Consider the following 22572-nt stretch of genomic DNA (forward strand, 5'->3'; position numbering starts at 1 on the left):
TCTCCTCTCCTCCTCAGGCTCAGGCTCAGGTTCGGCTCAGCTTGCTCGGAGGCTGGCTGGCTGCCCTGCTCATCAAGCAGGATTCAAGAAAGGGACCGTGGTGGGTGGTGTGTGCCCGTACTGCTCACATGATCCGTGGAGCAAGAGTTGGAGATATTATTATGTTTGCGTTGATTGGTTCCGAAGAGCCCATAGAAGACAGAGTTGTGGGGTAGAAGGTTGCTTTCAGCTAGGGGGTATGTCTTCGCCCTTGGAATTTCATTGCATGCCCAATTATTTCCAGGCATCAGGGTTTCAGGCTTGCATGCCCAAACTTAGATGGAATAGACAGGTATCAAAACTATCGAAACATGATGACTAGGAATCTATTATTTGTTTATTACTCGGAGATAATCAAGATCAGATTTAACATTTAACATTCAAGATCAGATAATCAAGTTGCATACCCTGTCTGGCTGTCTGGTCCGTGCTAGAACAGGTAAACGGACGGTGTTTCTGAACATGCTCTGTTCTGACTTCTGAACACACGCAAGGGATTTTACCTTATCCTTCAGCTACTTTTGAGGTCCGTGCATTACTGGCTTCACTGCCTTCTGCCGTGTTCTCCCCGGCCGCTGCACGGCGGCAGAGGTGCTCGTGTAAATTCCCTTGCAAGCACACCCCTGCGCACTGACGCTGCACCGTACGCATCGTACGCCCCACGGTTCACGGCTAATCTGTCGCGCAGCGCACCCCATTTCAACACCGGCTCCCACTCCCCACTTGAATCCGTCGACCGGACGCTCGTGCGATGTGTCGGCGCCGCGCCGCGATGGAAGCCACGACCATCCGCCTCGTGATCGTGATCCGGCGGCACGCACGCGCTACCGTGGCCGACGTGACATGTCGGCCTCGGCGCGCACTGGCACCGGAGATGATGCGCCAACCATCCGCTCGGTCTCGATCGCCGTGCTCGCCAGCCGTCCGCGACGGGCAAGCAGAATACCCATGGAGACGCACGGCGAGCCCGCGCCGGCGGCCGCAGCGTGGTAGGCGCGCCGGGGTGGGGGGGGGGGGGGGGGGGGGGGGGGGGGGTTCGATGGGCTGGTTGGCTGGTCGTGGACGCGTACGCACCACCGTACGTGCAGCAGAGGCACATGCGGCAGTTTGGCCTCGTCAGCCCAGGCATGTGAATGCGATCGACCGCGAACTACCGCCAGTTAATAGGCCGGAAACTGATGCCGCGAGACTGGAGTACGCAGCGTACCTGCCCGCATGTCGTGGCGTGCAAATTGGCATGTGAAGTTGCGAGCTCCGGTCGGTACGTTGCAGCGAAGTTATGTGTCCGGCTGTTCGGGTGCACGAGCAGCCAGCGCGACCGACCGAGAGGAAATGTGCTCCAAGGATCGTTGAAATGAAAGCTGACCCATCCATTCCAGTCAGCCTGCAGTCACGCTACGTGACTGGTAGATATAGGAGTAGTATATGGTAACGAGCAGGAAAAATCGCTCTATTTGGAGGTGGAGCAGTAGCAGTAGTGTAGAGGGACGTTATCACTTATCAGCACACCAATCTGGAAAGCTACACGAAATTTATGAGGAGGACATGGTACGTGTACAGATCTGAAATTTGGGGGGGTATCGTCCATTCGTCCTTGGTTTCAGTACCACGGGGGAATTCAATTCCTTCTCGCCGGATCCACAAGTGGTAGGAAAGCCGTGCATGCTACTGTGCCTCCGGTGTCCCAGCGCCAGCAGCATGTAGTAGGCTGACTGACTGAACAAGCCCATGACGTCGCACACTGCTCTGCATCTGCTGCTACCACCCTGCTTTTTTATGATGAGACGAACGGGCCAGAAGCCACTCTGAGCATCATTTAAACGTGGTCCTGAAGTAAAGCTTAGTACTGCATCTGCTGCGTGTAGCTGTTAAGCAGTAGGATGCCATGCATGGCAGAACAAACGAAAAGGAGCAAATGGGGGAAGTACATGGGACCCCTGGGTTCCTGGCGCTTTTGTTTTCTAGTACCAAATGGAGGGCATTCATATGTATCAGGTATTGAAATTGCACCCAACTTTCCTTTGTATATACTACATTAGACCACATTTTTTTTAAAAGAAGAAATATAGTAGACCACATTTCTCCGTGTATTTATTTTCGCCCTGATGTGCTGCTCGCTGATTGGATGGGACCAGTCACTGTGGCAAGCATGTGCACTGTAGCTAGCCGTTGCAGGACCACTAATGCTGAATTGAAGTGAGAGATAGTCTGTTCGTTTTCGCAATTTTTCCTCTCCTTGGCTGATTACCCTTCAATCTTCTAACAACTTATGATTTGTGAAGTAGAAGGTCGCCTTCAATGTCTTCCAGATCAGCAGGAACCAAGATCTGACCTGAAACCAGCTGAGTTCTGCAATTGATGGTCATAGCATGGGCAAGGTTTAAGCGCAGCTAATGTGGATGGACGCATGCCGTACAGGTACGTCGCCACGTAGGCACCCTTATCCTGTTCTGGTTCATGAACTGTTCTTTTATTTCCAAAAAGAGAGAGAGAAACTTCTGGGACAAGTAGTGAACTGCCATATTAATTCAATAAGACCTTGGCATGGCAATTCGTCAATTTCCGGCTCCTGCACAGTACAGGATATGTCCACTTCTCCATTTTCGTTTGCATGAGAGCGACGCCCTATCTGCAGCAACGCAAGCTGCTAGCCTCCTCTCCGGAGAACATGGCCGACCAATAATGCACGGGCGCAACAACTGACAGATAGGTGTACGTTTATGTGCCTCTGCTTGCCTCGGCTAAGCTACGCTTAATAAGCTCACATTAGCATCAAACGATCTCGCTTTGATTGATGACATGATGTACTGTTCGAACAGGGGAAGCCACACTGCAGTGCTGTTGGGATGGCTATAGCCCAACCAACCACATCACCTGTGTCTACATGGTCCAAGTGATCTGACCCCCCTGATGAACGCTTGGTTTGTCACATGCTTGTATATATTTCCACTGTGTCCCGACGTTGATATGACGGTAGCCTCGGATCACACAAACCTGAACGCATATCTTTTCAGGAGCAGTAGCATGGCCCTGTCGTGCCAGCTTTTCCTAAAGATGGGAAAAAATTCAGAGGAAAAATTTAGGAACTGTGTGTTCCCAATCTCCATCAGGCTGACCATCATCAATATTGCAGGGTTGTCTTTCTCGCAGGCTCCTTTGCCGTCCGTCGACGTGACGTGACGCCCGCCTGCGCATCAGCGCATGTGTGGGTGGCGCCCGCGGGTCCTCAGAACGAAGCCGCGGCAAGGCGGCATCATCGCGTCGGAGAGCTACGTGAACCGAAGCTGATGGGTTCGTCCACCTCCGATCCGAGGGTAATTCGCATTCGCCCCAGCCGTGGCTGGTTGGGCGCCCACACGTTGAACCCTCGAGTTTTTTTCTGCCTGAAAGGCACAGCTCCTGCGGGGATCGTTGAAAGAATCGCGGCCAGCGACGTCGCTGTGAGCCAACTCGATTTTGGCAGGCCGCACAGGAGGAGAGAGCTAAGGCAAAAGCTGCCGGGGATCGTAACGTAGTGGCAGGTCTCTGTCTCAAGATGGGGAATCGCGTCGGGATTGCGGCACTTGAAGGCAACCGCGTACGTCGGGGTGCTTTTATTTGTGGCAAAGCCTCTGTTTCCCACATTTGCAGATCGATCTCACGGAGTCGCAGGAAACGGTGACTTTGGATGCTCTCTCTCTCTTTTCCGAGAGCTGTCTAGGATTTGAGCCTAACTCGCCGATCATGCATGTGTGCAACTGCAACCATAGTGCAGAGGTTTGTCTCTAGGGAACATGGCATTTAGAACACCTCGCTGGAATTCAGAGAGGGCATGGTGTTGCGATGCTGGTCGGTGATCAAGTTCAATGCCGGGACTAGCCTGGGACCAATCCAACAATGCCTCCTGCAGTCCTGTGCTAGCAGCAGTGCCAAAGTACTCATAGAGGCATTTTCAAGGAGAAAAAAAAAGGAGTACTCATAGAGGCATCTCGAAGGCCTCGGTGGGCCACTGGCAGACATGCATGTGAGAGAGACAGAGAGAGAGAGAGGAGGGAAGGCCACTAGAAGCCCAGGTTGTGCTACACCACGTAAAGCCTAATATAAGCCTAATTTCCAAGATTTCTGCGGTGCATACGGCCCATCACAGCCCAAACGACGTTGCGGCTTCGTGCGTGAGAGACTCAGAGTGCATCTCGCAGCGGTCAGCTACAAGCTATTCGGAAACACCATGAATTTTAGCAAGGTTTGTATGCTCGAATAAACCGGTTTACATATCTGTCATTATTTTTGCATCAAAAAGCTGCGGTACATGTTCCATCTTGCTTGCCGATAGGCTAGTTCATCCTGCTTTGCGTAGCGGGAGTGGAGGCCGCAAGGGTCGAGTGATGATCCAGGCAGTACTCGCAGTAGCAGCTAGTGGGATTCAAGCAGATGCCGACGCCGTCATGGTATTTGGTTGCGCAGTCCGTCCTGCACGTCTGGTTATCACACGGCTCGCCTGGATTCAGGGCTACGGAGTCGGGATCCGGGCATCGGGGCGACACCTTTACTGTCTTATCTGTGGTAGATCTCAGTAGAGATGAAACAGTAAGGAGACTATTAGGACGAGCTCTAAAACGTCGCAAAATTATGGGTTACTAACTACTCCGTACATTGAAGCGTACACATATCTGAACGATCGAAAGTACCTGAAGATACTACCAGGAGGGCGATGGCAACTAGCAACAAGTGACTAGTCCTCATGCTGGTTTTTCTCACAAAAGTGTCGAAAGCTAAGATGGCCAGTAGACTGTGTTGTTGATGGTGAACTGGTGATTTATCTCTCTTAAGCTTATGATGGAGAGGGCTATTGCAAACCAATGGGTTTTATAGAAGCTACACTGGCGTTACTTTTGAGTTAAGATAAGTACAAAAGTTATTGATAGCTATTTTTGACTGATTTGCATTTGGATGCATTCACATCCTGCTAAAAATTCAACCAACCTTTTTGGAGTGCCCCTAGCCAATAGCCTACCGGCTCGTAGCAAAAAGTTTAATTTTCAAGAAAATTAATTCATGTTGTAACTTATCTTTGTTGTATTAATTGCGAACCACACTGCAAGCTAACACAAATTTAATCACACAAGGATTTTGTTTAGTGAAGTTAATCACACACAGGTAGCAAGAGTACACAAGTAGAAATCCATGTAATGATGCGCATAAGGTATCCATGTGGTGGAGATCGTCTAAAGTGGGTGCAAACAAGATATTCGAAACATTCAGATCTAGGTTCATTTGCACATGATTACAAAACAGTACTGATCTAAGGTGCTACACAATGGTTAATTGGTTATATGCATGCTTGATCTTTTCCCTCATGCATACTGTCCTGCATACTCGCTACACAGGGATACACTATATTGATATATCCCCATAAATCATACTAAACACCACGGTTACTACAACTCCACCGAGATTCATACCTATGTGACATGCACTCACAACCGTTTATTAATGAAAAATGGTTCAGGTGGGCCGCTAGCTCCCCGTTGTTGCCTAAAAAAGAAGTTAGTAACACAAGTGTAGCAGGTACATAAGTCCCCTTCAATCCTAGGAGCGAACAACGCGGCACCATAAAAATAGACGTGAGACAGCGATTCACTGAGAGGTCGGAGACTTCTTCCGGACTATGAGGTTAGCTATTTGTTGGTGTTGTCTTATAATTTTACAGTAAAGTCCAAGTGTCCAACACACAACATATAGGCACATACGAGTTAAACCTCTGAGTGGCAGGTTAATAAAAAAGTTAATTCAAAAAAACCACTAAACAATACTCAAAACATGTCGTTAACAAGTGTCAACGCACCCCTCCTACTAGTGCTCAACGACCTGTGGAGGCTACAAATCGGGTTATGTCAAAAACTGATCTAATATATGTTGTCGGGTAGCCTGCCTAGGCCTAAAGTAGGGTGAAACTAACCCAAGTTAGGCGTCGGAGACTCAGAGCTATTCTCAACTAGACATATCGACTAGTTATGATTAATTGACGAATAGTCAACTAAACAGCTAGCTGGGGACTGAATTCTCGGTTAATGGTTGATTTCGAAATGCCTGATAGATGTTTAGGAACCGATTCCTCAATTAATCATTGACTAGTCAGTGATTAATTGAGCTATTTGAAAGCACCGCTCCAAACCATCTTGGTTCTAATCTTTTTTAATATGTTGTATTTATTTTGTTATGATAAGATTTTGACTCCTCTATTAATTAATATTTCATTCATAGGATACGGAAGTGTAACTATTATAAAATACTTTTAGCAGTAATGACATCAAACCTTTATCGTAAAAAAATTGTATTTTGTCTCCGCCCAATAAAACAGAACAGGCCTTATGATTTTATAACGGAGGGATTACATTATTACTTTGCTGCCGTCAATTACTTTGGTAGGAAAACTTGCGCACATCATTCAATTGCATCCACCTACATTGCTACTCCGTCCAGTTTCGTGTCAAGGGAGTTGGGATATCCCGGCCCTGGCAGTACTCGCAATCACATCCATCGGGCTTCATGCAGGTGCCGATACCATCGTTGTATTGCTCGGCGCAATTCGTTTTGCACACCTGGGGATTACACGGCTTGCCTGGGTACAGGATTACCGATTGGGGTTGCGTGCATCCGACCGACACCTTCACCGTCGTACCTATAAATCTCAGAAGTCAGAAGAAATAAATCAGTAACAGATCGCTACCTGCTCTGAAATATTGCAATATCTTGATTAAACAGGATGTGCAGCATACTTCCGAAGGATCAAGGTACCTGAAGATACTAGCAGGAGGGCGATGGCAGCTAGCAACAGGGGACTGATCCTCATCCTGCAGGTTCACGGTAGAGATGTCGTCGAAAGTTAGAGCTCAGAGTGTGTTGTGTCAATGGTAAAAGCTGCACCAAAATTTGGGTCTCATGTATAGAAGATGTGCTGACATTATATTTGGATAAACTTTATATTATGCATTCTATATAAGCTATAATAATCACTAGTAGCTAGTTTTCACAATGTTTTATATCTATGAATTTGAATACTGCTACAAATCCAACCACCATGTTAGTAGTACTTTTACAGGTTGCATCTTTGGTCTAGGCTAGAGGAAGCTCATCATCGTCCAGGTTACTGCAAGGCAACAAAACGTCACCTACACTCCAGACCAGCCCACGTCATATTATTGGCCCATGTTGACCCAAAGACACACAACACGATCCTCGCACACTCTTCAGTTCATCACTGTATGTTTCATAGAAAATTATTTACTGGACCAAAGATAATCTTGAAAGAGGGCTCCCCATTGGTTGGTTGGTGCGGGCGGTGGGGTAGAGAGCCTGATTGGTTGGGTTCCGATTCGTGCCAAGTTGGGTTCCGATTTGTGCCAAGCTAAAATCAGTGCATGCCAAAATCTAGGCTTGCCAAAATCAAGGCATGCTAAAGTTAGAGCAAGAAATTTTGGTATCCATTTGGTTTGGTGTCAATGCATGGCAACCACTACTTTCCACACTTTTGAATCTCAAGAAGTTTTTAGTGACTTACCTTAATTTTGGCTCTAAATATTAGCATGCCAATTTTTGATAATGAACCAATAGATAGTCAGAAATTTTAAGCATGCCATAGTTTTGGTAAATTGGAACCGAACAATCAGGCCCCAGAGTGACCGAGGTGCTCGACTCAAATGGGCCCAACTGACACAAATAGGCCCATGTCACCAGCTCGTCGATCTAAACACAATTACGGAGTATGCAGGTTCACAGTCTTGCTTGCTTAGCGCCGAAGTATCGCGAGCCCAGTGGGCCAGATCCAGTATTACGGTGTGGGCTGGGGCAACCAGACGCTCACGGCGTTTTTCATCAAGAGGAAGAAAAAGCACGCAAGTACAAATTACACCACGTTGTGCAGAGGATGACATAGCCGGGAAAAAAAAAAGAAAAAAAATGAAGTGCAAGGCCGCGATTCCACTTGCATGTGGAGCTCTGGCGTATGAACTCCGTTGAAAAAATAGCTAAGTTTGTTACATTGTGGGATATAATGTAAAATTTCTAGTTAAATGGAGAAGAAGATAGCATATGGTGGCGTTGGATATCAACTGGTGGATACACTTCAAAGTTCGCGTAGCTTGCACAGTTACAAGGAACATATTCAACCTTTCAAGGCAGTAACATATAGAGAGCTCATGCTGAAGGAAAACAAAAATTTTGCATAGCTCCTAGTCCAAAGTAAGATCCTCACAGCTGATGGCAAGAAATCAGCCATGTTCAGAAATGTATGCACTATGTGATGAAGTCCTGGAAACTGCATCACATATTTGCTTGCAGTGCTGCTATGCAAAAAAGATCTGGCTCCTTGTTTCCAACTAGGTGGGTCATAATGCAAGTGTACTGAGAGGGGACGACGGTGATATTTAAGAGTGGTGGAGCAAAATTTTGGCACCACTACATGGTAAGCAACGAAGATCAGTAGTAGCAATCTTGATGTACACAACATGGAATATATGGAAGGAAAGAAATCGAAGGGTCTTCGACAACAACGTTTTGGCCTGATCAAATGTTTGGGTTAATTCAAAACGATATCATAATACGTAGACGGGCGTGTGGGACTCTGATGAGCTCCATGTATCTTAATGTCTTCGTGTTTACATTTTGTTTTAGTAGTGAGAGAGATCAATCGTTCTTATGTAACAGTCCTTCCCCTGTAATTTGGAACATGTAAGGTAGTGCTCCTTCCCAATGTTTCAAAAAAAAAAAAACTTGCATGTGGTGGCCATGGCCCATGCCCCATGGGTGGCGTGCGCGGTTGCTCACCAAGTGTTCGTTGGGCGAATAGTGCTACAGGCCCGACGGCTGTTCACCAAGTCGCTGCCCGCCGATAAGCCCTGCCGATCGGGCCGTTCTCCGACACCGGCCGCCGCGGCGAATCCCTCGTCGGTTCATCGCAGCGTCGGCGTCCACTTCAGTTCTACAGAAAAGAAACCCTGCGGTCTGGCAGTGGCAAAGTGAAGTCTCTCTGAAATAAGGATGTATCCTGGCCTACTCTGAAAAGAAACCCTTGTGTTGCCAAGACTGATGCGCATAAATGGATAGCACACGTGCACAGGTCAAGTCATCAAGATTCAAGAAGCTTTAAGCAGGAACGTTCGCAATCGAGCCCGTTCATCTGTGATTATTGTTCATGCAAGGCAACCAACCACAGTTGCAGCTGCAACAGAGTACAAAATCCATTTCATAGCCTCTAGGATACTTGGATGATGAGACACCAATCTAATGGCGATGTCATCCCGGCCGCCCGCCTGTGCGGCGCATCAGATGTCAAGAGGCGGCGGCTTGCACAAGTACGAGCACTGGCACGCCGTGCCGACGCAGAGTCCGTCGCCCTTTAGCTGGCTGAAGCATTTGTCGTGGCACGTCTTGTCGTCGCAGCCGCCGGAGTAGAGGATCTTCGGGCATGAGTACTCCGGCGGGAACTTGTCCATGCCCGGCCCCGGCGCCGGCGCGTACTCCGGCGGGAATTCATCGAATCCCGGACCCGGCGCCCGCGCGTACTCCGGTGGGAACTCGTTCAAGCCTGGGCCCGGCGCCGGCGCTGGCGCTGGCGCTGTGCAGATCCCTGAAGGCAGAAATGAAGATCACATTAGTGCTACGAACAGATGCTACGATAGTATGATGACGGAAAATCAGTAGCATGGAGTATAAAATTTACCTGTTGACAATAGCACCATGGCAACGGCGAGGAGCAGTGCTCCGTGGCAGGTCCTCATGATCGGTGTTGGTATCAGGCCTGCTACAGATGCAGTTGTTTTATTGTTTACTGTAGATAGTGACCAAGTGCATATGCATTCTGATGGGGTGGGGTGGTTTTATAGTTTAAAAATCGAGGTTCAAGCTCATTATTTTTTTTGCTAGTTTTGTTTAGATAATCGACTTGGAGTAACTGCCTGCAAGATCGGGGTAAAAATTGATATGCTTCTCGTCCAGATACAAAGAAGTACAGCACACTTTTAATGTCTGCCAAAGAAAATCATGATGTATTTAGCCAACCAACTACAGTTACTCCATCCTGATTTGTGCTACAAAAAATTATGGGAGAACAAGTAGCACTAATCGACTACTGTACTAACAGACGTCATTGTGATCATTTAGCATAGGTCATGACATGCAGGCAGGTGAACTGCATCTTGAGTTCTTGACGCAAGAAAGGGGCTCAGCTGGCGAAGGATGTAGATGTATACTTGTGCCACCCAAGTTCAAGTCTGGCAAATTTAAGTCTAAACTAGTAAGAAAGGAGCAAGTTATGCAGCACAGTGTACTAGCCTATCTGACGGTGTTTATTCTGACACATACAAATACAGCAACACATGGATATCAGTATCACCATTAACTTCTCCTTCCGCTCCAAAGAAAATACAATTTCTACGTGATGAACCCCTTGCCGCGATATTGGCATCAGGTGCAGTCAGGGAGTGGCCTTACGAGGCTAGTTTAGTCTAGCTCAATCTAAATTTTGTCATGCATTAGTGTGCATTGTGCAGTGAGTACTGAAGATTCCTCGAAAAAAACATTACTGAAGATGAACTAGCCAAAATGTTGGGTCCAACATAGAATATTTCAAAGCCTAAAAGATCAATTATGTAGAGCAGAGACAGCCAAGAACAATGGTGAAATTGCTTGATCCTGACAATTTTTCTTAAGACTTAAGAGAGGCAACGCGTTCTGAAGAGGAAGTGTGTACAAAGAACTTTGTACCACTGCTATGCACAAAAAAAGCTAAATCATGTCAAGGTTATATTGCGAGTAAATTGTTGTTACTTTGATCGTTGATGAATTTGGCAAAACTAGTCCAAGTTGAGAAGAAAAATGTTCTAGCTTGATGAGAAAAATACTGAATATTTAAAAGAAAGGTGCAGGAGGATCAAACACTTTGCATTCTCTGACCAAAAAATCATACAAACTCATGAATCGACAGTTTGTCCACTTGAGAAAGAACATATGGATATGCACCTAATACTATAAAATAATGGTGAAAAAATATTAGTATAAATTAATTAGAAATTGAATACATTTTTTAGAACAATAAATTTTATAGTTAACAAATTAAAATATATCATGGAGCAAAAAAGTAAAAGAACAAAAAACATTTTGAAAAATTATGATAATTGAATTATCTTAGTGGGGGTACTAATGTGGTTATGAATGAAAATTAATCAACATATAATACCAGGAGGAACCATTTTGTATTTTTCTCTTTTTTTACCGAAGTCAGTAGGGAAGCCCCTACCTATTTTTTTTTATAATTTTTTATTTCAGACCCGTTTAATTCGCTCCTATGGGAGTCGAACTTGGACCTGCTGAGTGCTACTCAGTTGCTCTAACCACTAGGCTAGAGGCCCCTTCACTTGTATTTTTCTCTTTCCTCTCATTTTCCTTTGTTTTTCTGTAACATTTATTTCTTTGTGTTTTAAAACGTTTTGTGATGCTAGAATATTTTTTTCATGAACCTCAAAATATTTTCCTTGGAAGTTGGAATATTTTTATTATCATTTATATTTTTTGTAATTATTTTCCATGTTATATTTTTGTATTATTCTGTGGTATATTCTATATTTCAATGGAACATTTTTTTGTAGATGGAATAAGTTTGTCTTGAACATGGAATATTTATCCCAGCTTCATAAAAATACTCCTGCTTGGTAAAAATATTCTTAGAAAATGGCATTCAAACGCGATCTTCTTGAAGATCTTGCCATAAGAAGTGTAGTGAGGCTATCCGAATTTAGTTTGCATATTTTATTTGAGTATTATGGTTTTTTAGTTTACTTTTTTTCATGTACGGTGACATCAACGATTTGTCTTCCTTGAATGCATCTACTCCCCATGAAGAAGAATAAGGCGAGCTGGGGCTCATGCTTATCGGGTCTTAAGCGACTAACAAGTTCTAGTAGTTTAAGCGACATATAACAACCCCAGACTGATCATATAAGTGTTTATTTTAACACATACTATGACAAATATATTGACACCATCATGAGTCTGGGTGTTGCGTTGGGAGAATAGTATTTGTCCAAGGCTCTAACCTTAATTAATCTAAATGTCACGCATTATTGTGCAGTGAATACTGAAGATGAGTTGGCTAAAATGTCGAGTTCAACTCTGAACATGTGACATGTCAGCCTGCGGTCTATTGGACCCAACACGGTCTGGTAGTGGCCAAGCGCCGGTCTCTCTGTAAAGAAACCCACCCACCCTGCAAACTGATAGCACAAGTCACAAGTGCACAGATCAAGATTCAAGCTGTAAGCAGCAACGTTGCAATCGAGCCCGTTCAACTTCGATTATTGTTCATTCAGGCCTTCAGGGCAATCAAGTATAGTCACGGCCACGACTAAGTACAAAATCCATTTCACAGCCTCTAGGATACTTGGATGAGACACCAACAATCTCGATATCACCTCGGCCGGGCCGCATGCGTAGCGTATCAGATGTCAAGAGGCGGTGTCGGGCACTTGTACGAGCACTTGCAAGCCTCGCGGATGCAGATCCCGTCGCCCTTCATCTTGCTGAAGCACTTGTCGAGGCACGTCTCGGCGTCGCAGCCGTCGGAGTAGAGGATCTTGTAGCAGGAGTACAAGCCCGGGCCCGGCTCCGGCGCGTGCTTCGGCGGGTGGTGCTCGTGCAAGCCTGAACCCGGCGCCGGCGCTGTGCACATCCCTGCAGGGAGAAATGCATATCATGTTAGTGCTACGAACAGCTACTACGGTCGTGTGATTGAAAATCAGTGGCACTCACTGCTTAGAGTTGGAGATAGTTACCTGTTGACAGGAGCACCATGGCAACAGCGAGGAGCAGTGCTCCGTGGCAGGTCCTCATGGTCGGTGCTGGTAAAGATGGGATCGTTGATCAATTGATTGTCTACTTTAGATAGTGACCGAGAGCATATGCATTCTGATTGGTTGCGAGGCGGTTTTATACTGGAAAATTGGAGGTTTGAGCTCATTAATTTTTTATTCGTTTTGTTTAGATAATCGATTTGGAGTAACTGCCTGATAGATCATCAGGGTAAAAATTGATATGCTTCTCATCCAGATACAAAGTATAGCACACTTTTAGTGTCTGCCAAAGAAAATCATGATGTATTTAGCTAGCCGATTACGGTTACTCCATCCTGATTTGTGCTACTAAAAATTAAGGAAGCACAAGTAGTACTAATTGACAACTGTAGTAACAGACGTCATTGTGATCATTTAGCATAAGGTCATGACGGAACTGTATCTTGACGCAAGGAAGAGGGGCTCGGTTGGTCGAGGATATGTAGATCGATGTACCCTTATGCCACCAAGTTCAAGTCCGGCAAATTTGTGTTGCATACTAGACCTGTAACAAAGGAGCAACTTATGCCGAAGTGTATTAGCTTAACTTTATAGTGTGTTTATTCTAACACATATCATTACAACAGAACACGGATAACAAATCCTGGTTCAGTTCTTCTCTAGTAAAGTTAACAGGAAGCACAAAAATGCACTCCAGAATCGGTTTGAGAGGTTGGTACTCTGTTGGTTACTGAAAGCCTGAAAGACTGAAACTACACACACATGCAATCTTTCACTGTTTAAGCCAGCTGATTGCTGAGCATTGTGCAGTGCTTACAGATTTACAAATATTGCTGAGCATTTTCCTGTCAAGAAATGCATTCTGAATTTCTGATTGGTTGAGGTGAGGATTTATATAGTGGCAGATCCCAGGCTGCACTTGGTGTTTCTTGATTCACTTCGATTTTCTATGAATTTGGAGGGTTGATTTTGCATGTGCTAGATGCCTAGATTACATCCTAAAGAGAGAACAACATGACTTCTGAGTTGTGAGCATATGGCACCTAAATGATTCGGAGCAGGTTACCGTTCGTACAAATAACAACAGAAGCGAAATGAAAGAGATTTCTGTCCACCAGACCACCAGACGCCCCCATGGCAGTTGCGGTTGGTGGTGACGGACGAGACGAATGCGCGCTCTCTACGGAACAAGCCGCCATTCCCGGCCAAACGCGAGCTCAAGCGCGGCTGCTCGTGGTCGCCCGGCTTCGATGGCGACGAACCGGGCGCTTTCCTGTTCTTGCCGCGGGAGGAAGAGGAGCTGACAGCTGATCCGAGTCTCAGGCTGTCCGCACTCGTCGTACTCTATTTCCATACTCTAAAAAGAATATTCTATCCTAGTCATCGAGATTCTCTCCTCTATACCAATTTCTCCCGCACCCGTGTTACTCTATATCACATACTCTATACCAACTACCCCATATTTTTTTCAACCATCTCCAACTACTATTTCATTAAACAAACACATTTCTTCGTAACACGGTCATTTAGAATGGTTATCCTAAATCATGGAATGCGAATAATTAGTAATACAACTTTTTCATTAAGTAGTAATTGTTAGTAGTACTATTTAATTAATGATATGTAATTAAAAAATATGCTCACCTGCTGAACAAAGTAGCATGGTGCAGCTTTGCAAAAGCAGTCTGTATGATCACATGCAAACGGTTCTTGCGAGGATTGTTGCACTCGTGAAGCACTACAATATGATTGCACGGCAATGACAAGTATATGAACCGATGCCCTTGCTAGCTACAACTTGCCTGCCTCCATCTAGTGGCCAAGCACCATGGACAACTTCACTTCCTCGTGTTTTACCAACGCCATAGACTACCCAGGCTCCTTCGCAAGGTACTGGATGATGGAGGAGGAAGACGATGATACTCATTTCTTGGTTGATGATGATGAAGCGGAGGCCGCGACATACAACCACCTAGTGCAAGCATAGAGCTCTAGCACGCGCCGTCAGTTTGATGCGCCACGAAAGGTCATTCGGCCGAGGGAACTTCCTTCTGGTCACAAGAGGATCAAAGCCGACTACTTTGCTCCAAACCCTGTTTACAATGATAAGCAGTTCCGTAGAAGGTAAAGTTGAGCATATTTCAAAGATCGATCAGCCCATGTCTCTAGTACCTCATATCAGAAGTGTTCTTGCAGGTTTCGGATGCGTCAGCATTTATTCAAGCACATTAAAGAGGCTGTTAAAAATCAAGATAACTATTTCAAAAAGAAGTATGATGCCACTGGCAAGGAAGGACTATCGGCTCTTCAGAAGTGTGTCGCCGCTATGCGCATTCTCGCTTATGGTGTCCCAGCGGATGCCGTTGACGAGTACGTGCGTATTGGTGAGTCAACTGCTCGAAAAGCTTTGCATCATTTCTGTCGGGCTGTCATTGATGTTTTCGGCGAGTATTACCTACGGGCACCCAATGCTGCCGATGTAGCTAGGCTTCTTCAAGAGGGTGAGGATCGTGGGTTCCCGGGGATGCTAGGTAGCATTGACTGCATGCACTGGGAGTGGAGGAACTGCCCCACATCATGGAAGGGTCAGTTCACGGGCAGAGGGAAGCATCCCTCTATAATCTTAGAGGCGGTTGCATCGCATGATCTATGGATATGGCATGCTTACTTCGGCATGCCTGGAAGTAACAATGACATTAACGTGCTTCATAGATCCCCAGTATTCTCTGCTTACCTTAGGGGTCATTCAACCCCCGTGTCGTTTGCGGTCAATGGAAGGACCTATAACATGGGGTACTACCTCGCCGATGGGATTTACCCCGAGTGGGCAGCCTTTGTTAAGACTATTCGTTACCCCATGGAGCAAAAGACCCAGCACTTTTCCACTGCATAGGAAAGTGCACACAAGGATATAGAGCGTGCATTTGGTATCCTGCAAACTCGGTTTGCATCCAAGGACCCGCGTATGGTTGGGACCGTAACCAGATTAATGATATAATGGTGACTTGCATTATTTTGCATAACATGATAGTGGAGGATGAACAAGACAATGCTCGTGATACTGATTTCTTGAACATTGGAGAACTAGCAGTTCGGTACCGCAACAATCCGGACAGGGAGGCATTTGTTGCCGCACACCATAGGCTTCATGATCAAAACACGCACTTTCAGCTACAATATGATCTCATCGAGCACCAGTGGATGAGGTTGGGATCTCATCATCAGTAGATGAATTAGTGGTCATGTAATATTTATTAAGACTTGTAGTATTCGGTGGTCATGTAATATTTATTAAGACTTGTAATATTCGGTGATCATGTAATATTTATTAAGACTTGTAATATTCCGTGATCATCACACACAACATCTAATTCAACAAATATTCACTAGACATAGGGCAACACCAGATAAATAACAGTTCCAATTAATTCCGCATGAGCTCAACATCAGATAAAATTGTGTCATGATGATAGAACAAATAACAGTTACAATTAGTTCCCTGAAATAAAATCAAGAAAACATAAATAAGGTTGCCTCTCCCATCCATGGTTCAAGACCCCTGTCTCTTCCCGCGCCTAGCTGCAATCTTCTCAAAAATTTCTTCCTAAAGAGCTTCGTAATACATTCGCTGAGCTGGTGTGCAGGCATTAAGATCAATCCTAAGGATTCTTTCATCCTCTTGCTTCTCCTTCTCTTGCTTGTCTATGTCATGCTTCTCACGCATGATCCGAATCTTCTCTTGCTCAATGTCTAACAGTGATTGATTGTGGCTTCGTATTTCCTCAAACCGCTTCTTGTAGGATAAATTTTTTTTGCAATGATAGATCTTGCATCCTTGAAGCATACTCCGAAGATGATGTTGAACCCGCAGAGGAATTTGCTTTCTTCCTGGCTGCTTTAGCTGAATCCCTGCCCATGGGCCTCCTCCTAGCTGATCCAGTAAGGCTAGAATTATCATCTCCAAGGTCGTTGGTGTCAGGTTCATGGCTACTGTCCTCTCCAAAACCATCACCTCCAGTTGATTTTCCAAATCCTCTAGGCTTTGGATTCTGCCATTTGGGCTCATCCTTCATAATCTCCCAACAATGCATGTAAGAAAAGTTGTGTTTGAGGATACCAGCAAAATTAGCTGCTGCATGAGTGGTCTGCAACAGGAAATAATTGTTGTTAAATTTATAACAAAATGCATAGAAAATAAAATGGGTCAACAAACCGCAAACCTTATCGGCATCCGACATCCCGCTAGGATTCTCTCAAATGGCATCAGCATAGAAGGATGAAAACTTCCCCACTTCAGCCTTGATTATGTCTCAACGGCTCTGTAAAGACCTCAAACTCCTTTCTGGGTAGGATCCCCTCCTCAAATTGTACCGCTGCACAATCCTATCCCACATGCGATCTTTTTTTGTGCAGTACTTGTAATTGGGTCACAACTTATTTCAAGCCATGACTTCACAATGTTTACATCTTCGTCTGGGTTGAAGTTGCCTAACTTGGTCCTATTGACCATCCTTTTCCTCCTTCCTTTTCCTATAGGATCTGGCGCTGGTGGGATAGGCACTTCCTCCACATCTACCTCATCATTTTGCACAGATGCATCTGCCATTTTAGCCGGATGAAACACTTGTGGATCATCAGTACTTGGATGCATTATTGGGACATTGGGTGGAAGCTGCTGGAATCCTTGGGGGAACCAGGATGGAGGACCTTGGAAGCCATACATGTATGGGTTCCAGGTAGCTTGGTAGGAAGAACTGTTGCCACTAGGAAAAACTCCCTGGGATCCATCAGGAACTTTGGACTGGTTAGGATCCATCCTGAAATCATAGGCAAACAAGATATCAATGGTTATATCTAAGCATGATTTAAGCATGATATGTGAGTATCCAAAGTTCTTATGAGCTACCAAATTTAGATTAAATGTAGGGCACAATTTACTTTTTTCAAGTAACTGGTTATATCTAAAAAGGTGCATTGTGAACATAATAATGATAGGTTACTTTTGAAACAGCAAGCTTTCCATCAGAACAAACTAGTTCCAGGAATTTATTTTTTCAGATACTGCAGGTATGCTGAAATTGAGAATGATTAATAAAAACCTTTTGGATTTTTTTTTCCAGATCAAAGCTATGCTCAAATCCAGACTTTGGAACAGCAAGCAAAACCTAAGCACTAACTGTGAAATGCATAAACTTAATTCAAGTCATAGCAAATAGTCAGAGCCAAGCTTGCACTTACTAAAATGTAATGAGAGAAAATGTACCAGCTTTCTGCTAGTTATAAATCCACACTGCCAGCCTCATTAGATTGCCATCAAAACTTCATGAAGATAGGTCACCATACTTCGCCATATTCTGAACGAATTTTCAGTTTCCCCTTAAAAAAGGAAGAGACAACCTAAGCTATTTTGTTTCACATGGGCAGCCCGAATGGTCTTATGAAAATGGCATTTGAGGAGCTGATAGTCTAAATTTACACAAAAATATTATCTCTTACTAGCTCCTGTAAGAGACCATTATGAAAACTTCAACAGAAAGATAATTGATAAGCTGGACAGTTTGGTTCATGAATTAACTTGCTGGATGAAACAATGCAAAATATTAACCATCTGACAAAAAGGAAATGACAAATTTTTGCAGGCTAAATGAAAGGCAAACAACAAGCACAAGTATGCCCTCTCAAAACAAACAAAGCTGCAAATCCAATCAAAATAATATTGGTTTCATCCCTCAAAGATTAAATCTCCATGAACCTGTTGAGGCTCTGATCTGAAACGATAACATGAAAAAAAACTTGTTGCATTTTGACAGTGAATCGGTTTGACCGATTCAGTTCACGGCAATAGATAAAAAGCAAACATTGCAGCTTGTCCCTGTTGTCTTCCTCGAGGAGCTGGAGGAAGTCGTCCATGTCAGGGACGAGGCCTGCTGGCGGCGGGTGCTTCCTGGCCACCCTGGCTAGGAACGCAGCCCCCAGGTTCGCCGGCAGGTGCTTCCTGGAGGATCCGTATTCGCGCGCAGTTGCTGCTGTGGGCATCTACATCTAGATCTTGGATGGGTGCTTCCTGGAGGAACTGTAGTCGCGCGCTGCTGCTGTGGGCATCTGCAGCTAGATCTTGGACAAATGTAGGGGGTACCAAGGGAGGACATACCTGAGTTGGGCAGGACGCCGGCTGGAGCGCGCGGTGGAGCTCTCCTCAGATGTGCCCGCCCGAACCGGTGAACCTCGCCGCCGCTGCTTGCGCGGACGTCCACCCTCTCGCCGAACCTCTCCGCACCTGTTTCCACCTGCCACGCTACTCCGGCCGTCGGAACGGGCCTCCTCCTTTGCTCCCCCACCTCCGAGGCCCTCGGATCTAGGGGGAGAACCTGCGTTCTCCAGGATGGCGCCCTTCTCTTGCGCCGAACAAATTGGCCGGAGCGGCCGCACTCGGCCTCTTCACTGCGACGCCGCTCGTCGGCACCCTCCTTCGGCAAGCGACGACACAGCCTCTCGGTTCTGAGCACGGGCGCGAGGGTGGGGTGGTTGGGGCTGGCGGCGGCGGGAGGCCGAGATGGCGTATACTGGGAGTCCGCTGGAAATAGAGGGAGGGGACCGTTCCTCTTCTTTAGCGTGACCCTCCGAGTACCGCGGTGGGGTCCATTTTACGCTACCGTGGTACTGGAGGAACACGTAGCGTTCACCGGTGCGGGCAGCCTCAGCGTGGGATGATTGGGATGGGTAATGCTCTAGCTTCCGGCTGGAAATGAAGGTGGGAGGACGACCATGGCGGCCGTCGGTGCCTGGGCGGTGGGAGGAGCCGGTGAGAGGAGGAAGAGAGAGAGGTGAGCCCAAGAAGGGGCCTATTTGTAAATATATATAGATCTTTCTGCAAAATATTTGGATTGCGATTATTAGTTGCGATCCAATATAGGGGGGTTATATGTAAATATTTGGATCGCGATTATTAATCGCGATCCAAATCAGGGGGCAATATGTAAATTTAGGGACTCCGACCAGGTAAACGGCGAGGTCGCTCGCCGCCGCCGGCGAGGCGGCGTTCTCCGCTAGCCTGTCGCCATGCACCCCTGAGTAATCCTCTTCCTGTTCAAGATCCCACCCGCCACATCATCCCTCCGCGCGCCCGTCATGACCCTAGCTACCCTGGAGATGCTCACGCGGCAGCGGGCAGCGCCGGGCCGCCGGCGAGTCGAGACTCGAGACCGCAGCGCCCAACCAGGAAGGCAGGAATGGCACTGGAGGTCGGTAGGCAATACCTCGTCAAGGCAGCACACGAAGAAGATGGTGGCATGGGCTGGTTGCAAGATCCAGCCATACTGATTGTGATTGGGCTGGGGCGACAACCAATCTCTGTTCCTCTTCTTCAGAAGCTTGTTCAAACTGTCAGGGTCGGAGCAACTCGGCCGCGCGTTCCGCTTGAATACAGTGGCGCCCGCGGCTGCTCACCAAGATTGAAGTGATCCACGGTTGCAGCAAGTTTGAACAAGTTGAAACTTGCTGCCGTCGATTGACCGGCCGCCCTTTCGTAAAAAGCCTCGACAGAAGAAAGCCTGCGGCCTGGCTGCCAAGCGCAAGTCTCCCTGGAATTCAGATTTGTGATGCCTATGTCAGAATTCAGCGAACTTTTCCGTTTGGCGTTGGCACATTGTTCTGGGCTGAATCGTTTAGCTGGCCACACTGTTTGCTGCTTAGCTTCGTGCTGGCAGATAGCACAGGTGCACAGATCAAGACTGAAGACACTGTAAGCAGCAAGATAAGCAATCCAAACCATTCATTTATGATCATTATTCATTCATGTTTTTTTATGGAAATTATTCATTCAGATTCAGGGCAATGCCGCGATAGAGTACGGAGTCCATTTCATAGACTCAGAGTAGGGATGCTTGTTGGATTTAGACACTGATCTTGACATCATCACGGCCGGATGCCCACCTAAAGCCTGTTCGTTTCAGCTTATCAGCCGGCTTATCAGCCACCGAACAGTATTTTTCTCTCACAACAAATCATCCGTTTCAGCTTTTCAGCTGGCTTATAAGTCCAGCCGAACAGGCTACTGCATACCATGCATGCTGAACCTGACTCTGCCTCTGTTCTCAAGAGCGCCGTCCACGACCCGCGCAGCCGCGCTTGTAGATGCCGGTCTGCCGCACGCGCACCCATCGCCGTCCACCGCACCGGCCAGGCGCCCTCCCTCTGAGATGCCGCCGCCCTCGTCCTGAACATGACACGCCGCTGCACGCAGGGCCGGCTCTAAGCTTTCAAAGGCCCTTGAGCAACTGGAAACTATAGGCCCTTTAATCTAAATATTTTTCAGTTATAATATAAAAAATAGATAGTAGTACTTATAATGTGTACTTAGTTTTTGGAAAATAATGTTAATATTACAAACTAAAAGAGCAACAAAATGAAACTAGTATGGTTAATTGATTGCCTTAAATCAAGAACCAGATTCCATCGACAATGATGCTTTAGTGCTTTAAAAAAACTGGTTCGTGCATTTCTTGATGCAAAATCATTAAGAACAATGTCAAGATCAATGTTGTCTAAGACATACTTCTCAATGCTTGCTATCTGCACATAGCAAGTCATTCAATCTTTCTTGTAACATAGCTGGCATCAAACATTCTATGATTCTAACACCTAAATTGAGAAAGAAAATAAACATTGAAATTAGAAATTTAAAACCCTAGATACCTAGTCTAAGACAGTAAATCAGTAATTTGATAAGCAAAAGAATTACTCATTGTTTACCAATCGAAGCACAGGGGTGAGGGCAAACGATTGAAGATTGATTTGCTAACTTTGTTTTGATTTTGTGGACAAGGATCGAATACCGATGAGCGGAAAACGTGAGGCCGCGACTTGTGAATGGGTCGCTTGATTTTGCGGCGACAGGGACGGCGGCCGCGAGCGACGATTTGTTTTTCTACGTGATTGCTATCGCAGCTATACTAGCAGACCTGGGTCTCGTTGCCTCACATAGTCATGTGCACGTATACGTACTACGTACACATATACTTGGGCCCTCTCTGGGAAGGGCCCATGGCCGTCGCCCCTCATGCCCGGGGGTTAGAGCCGGCCCCTGCACTCGAGATCCTTCAAGGGCCTTCATGCCCATTGGTGATCGTCTGACATCCCCCGAGTACGAAGAGCGTGCCGCAAAAGCAGAGGTACTCCGGCGAGACAATGAAGTCGGCAAGGGAATCGGGGCCATCCAGGCCTCCAGGAAGCACGGATGTCGGCTGGGCAGCTGAAATATGGCGGAAGCGCGACATCGCAGAGAGCGACGGTGGAATGAGCTGTTGCAAATTGTGTAATCCTTTATGAATTGCGATGGCGGCAGGCAGCTGCCGAGGATGCCGCCGGCACCAGGCCGTCCCGCGAGGTCCGCAGACACATCCTCGTCCGTGCAACGGCCGGAGAACTCCACGAAGGATCATTGGACGCAGGAGGCGGCCGAGGCGGGGGTGGCGCATCGGCGACACGCCATGCGCGAGCCGCGCCCTGGACCCTGGGGGTGGACGGTAAATGAAATACCGTCCACCCTTTGGGGCTATGGCGGCCGTTGGATCGAGCTTCTGCGGCTATTATTGACCCTCGCCCTCCGTCCGTGCACCATCACTACCTCGCCTATGAACCTGTAACAGCCACTGCCCAGCTCGCGCGCCCGCGGCGAGGAGATGGCCGCGCTCGCCGCGCCGTGCGACCT

The 22572-nt window shown here is 46.6% G+C and overlaps 1 pseudogene; it reads left to right on the forward strand.

Annotated features, from left to right (window-relative positions):
• Positions 1–15059: 15059 nt before the first annotated feature.
• LOC117856716 (protein ALP1-like) lies at positions 15060–16091 on the forward strand (annotated as a pseudogene).
• The last annotated feature ends 6481 nt before the right edge of the window (positions 16092–22572 follow it).

Source organism: Setaria viridis, chromosome 1 (genome assembly GCF_005286985.2).
Source record: "Setaria viridis chromosome 1, Setaria_viridis_v4.0, whole genome shotgun sequence".
Taxonomy (NCBI): Eukaryota; Viridiplantae; Streptophyta; class Magnoliopsida; order Poales; family Poaceae; genus Setaria; species Setaria viridis.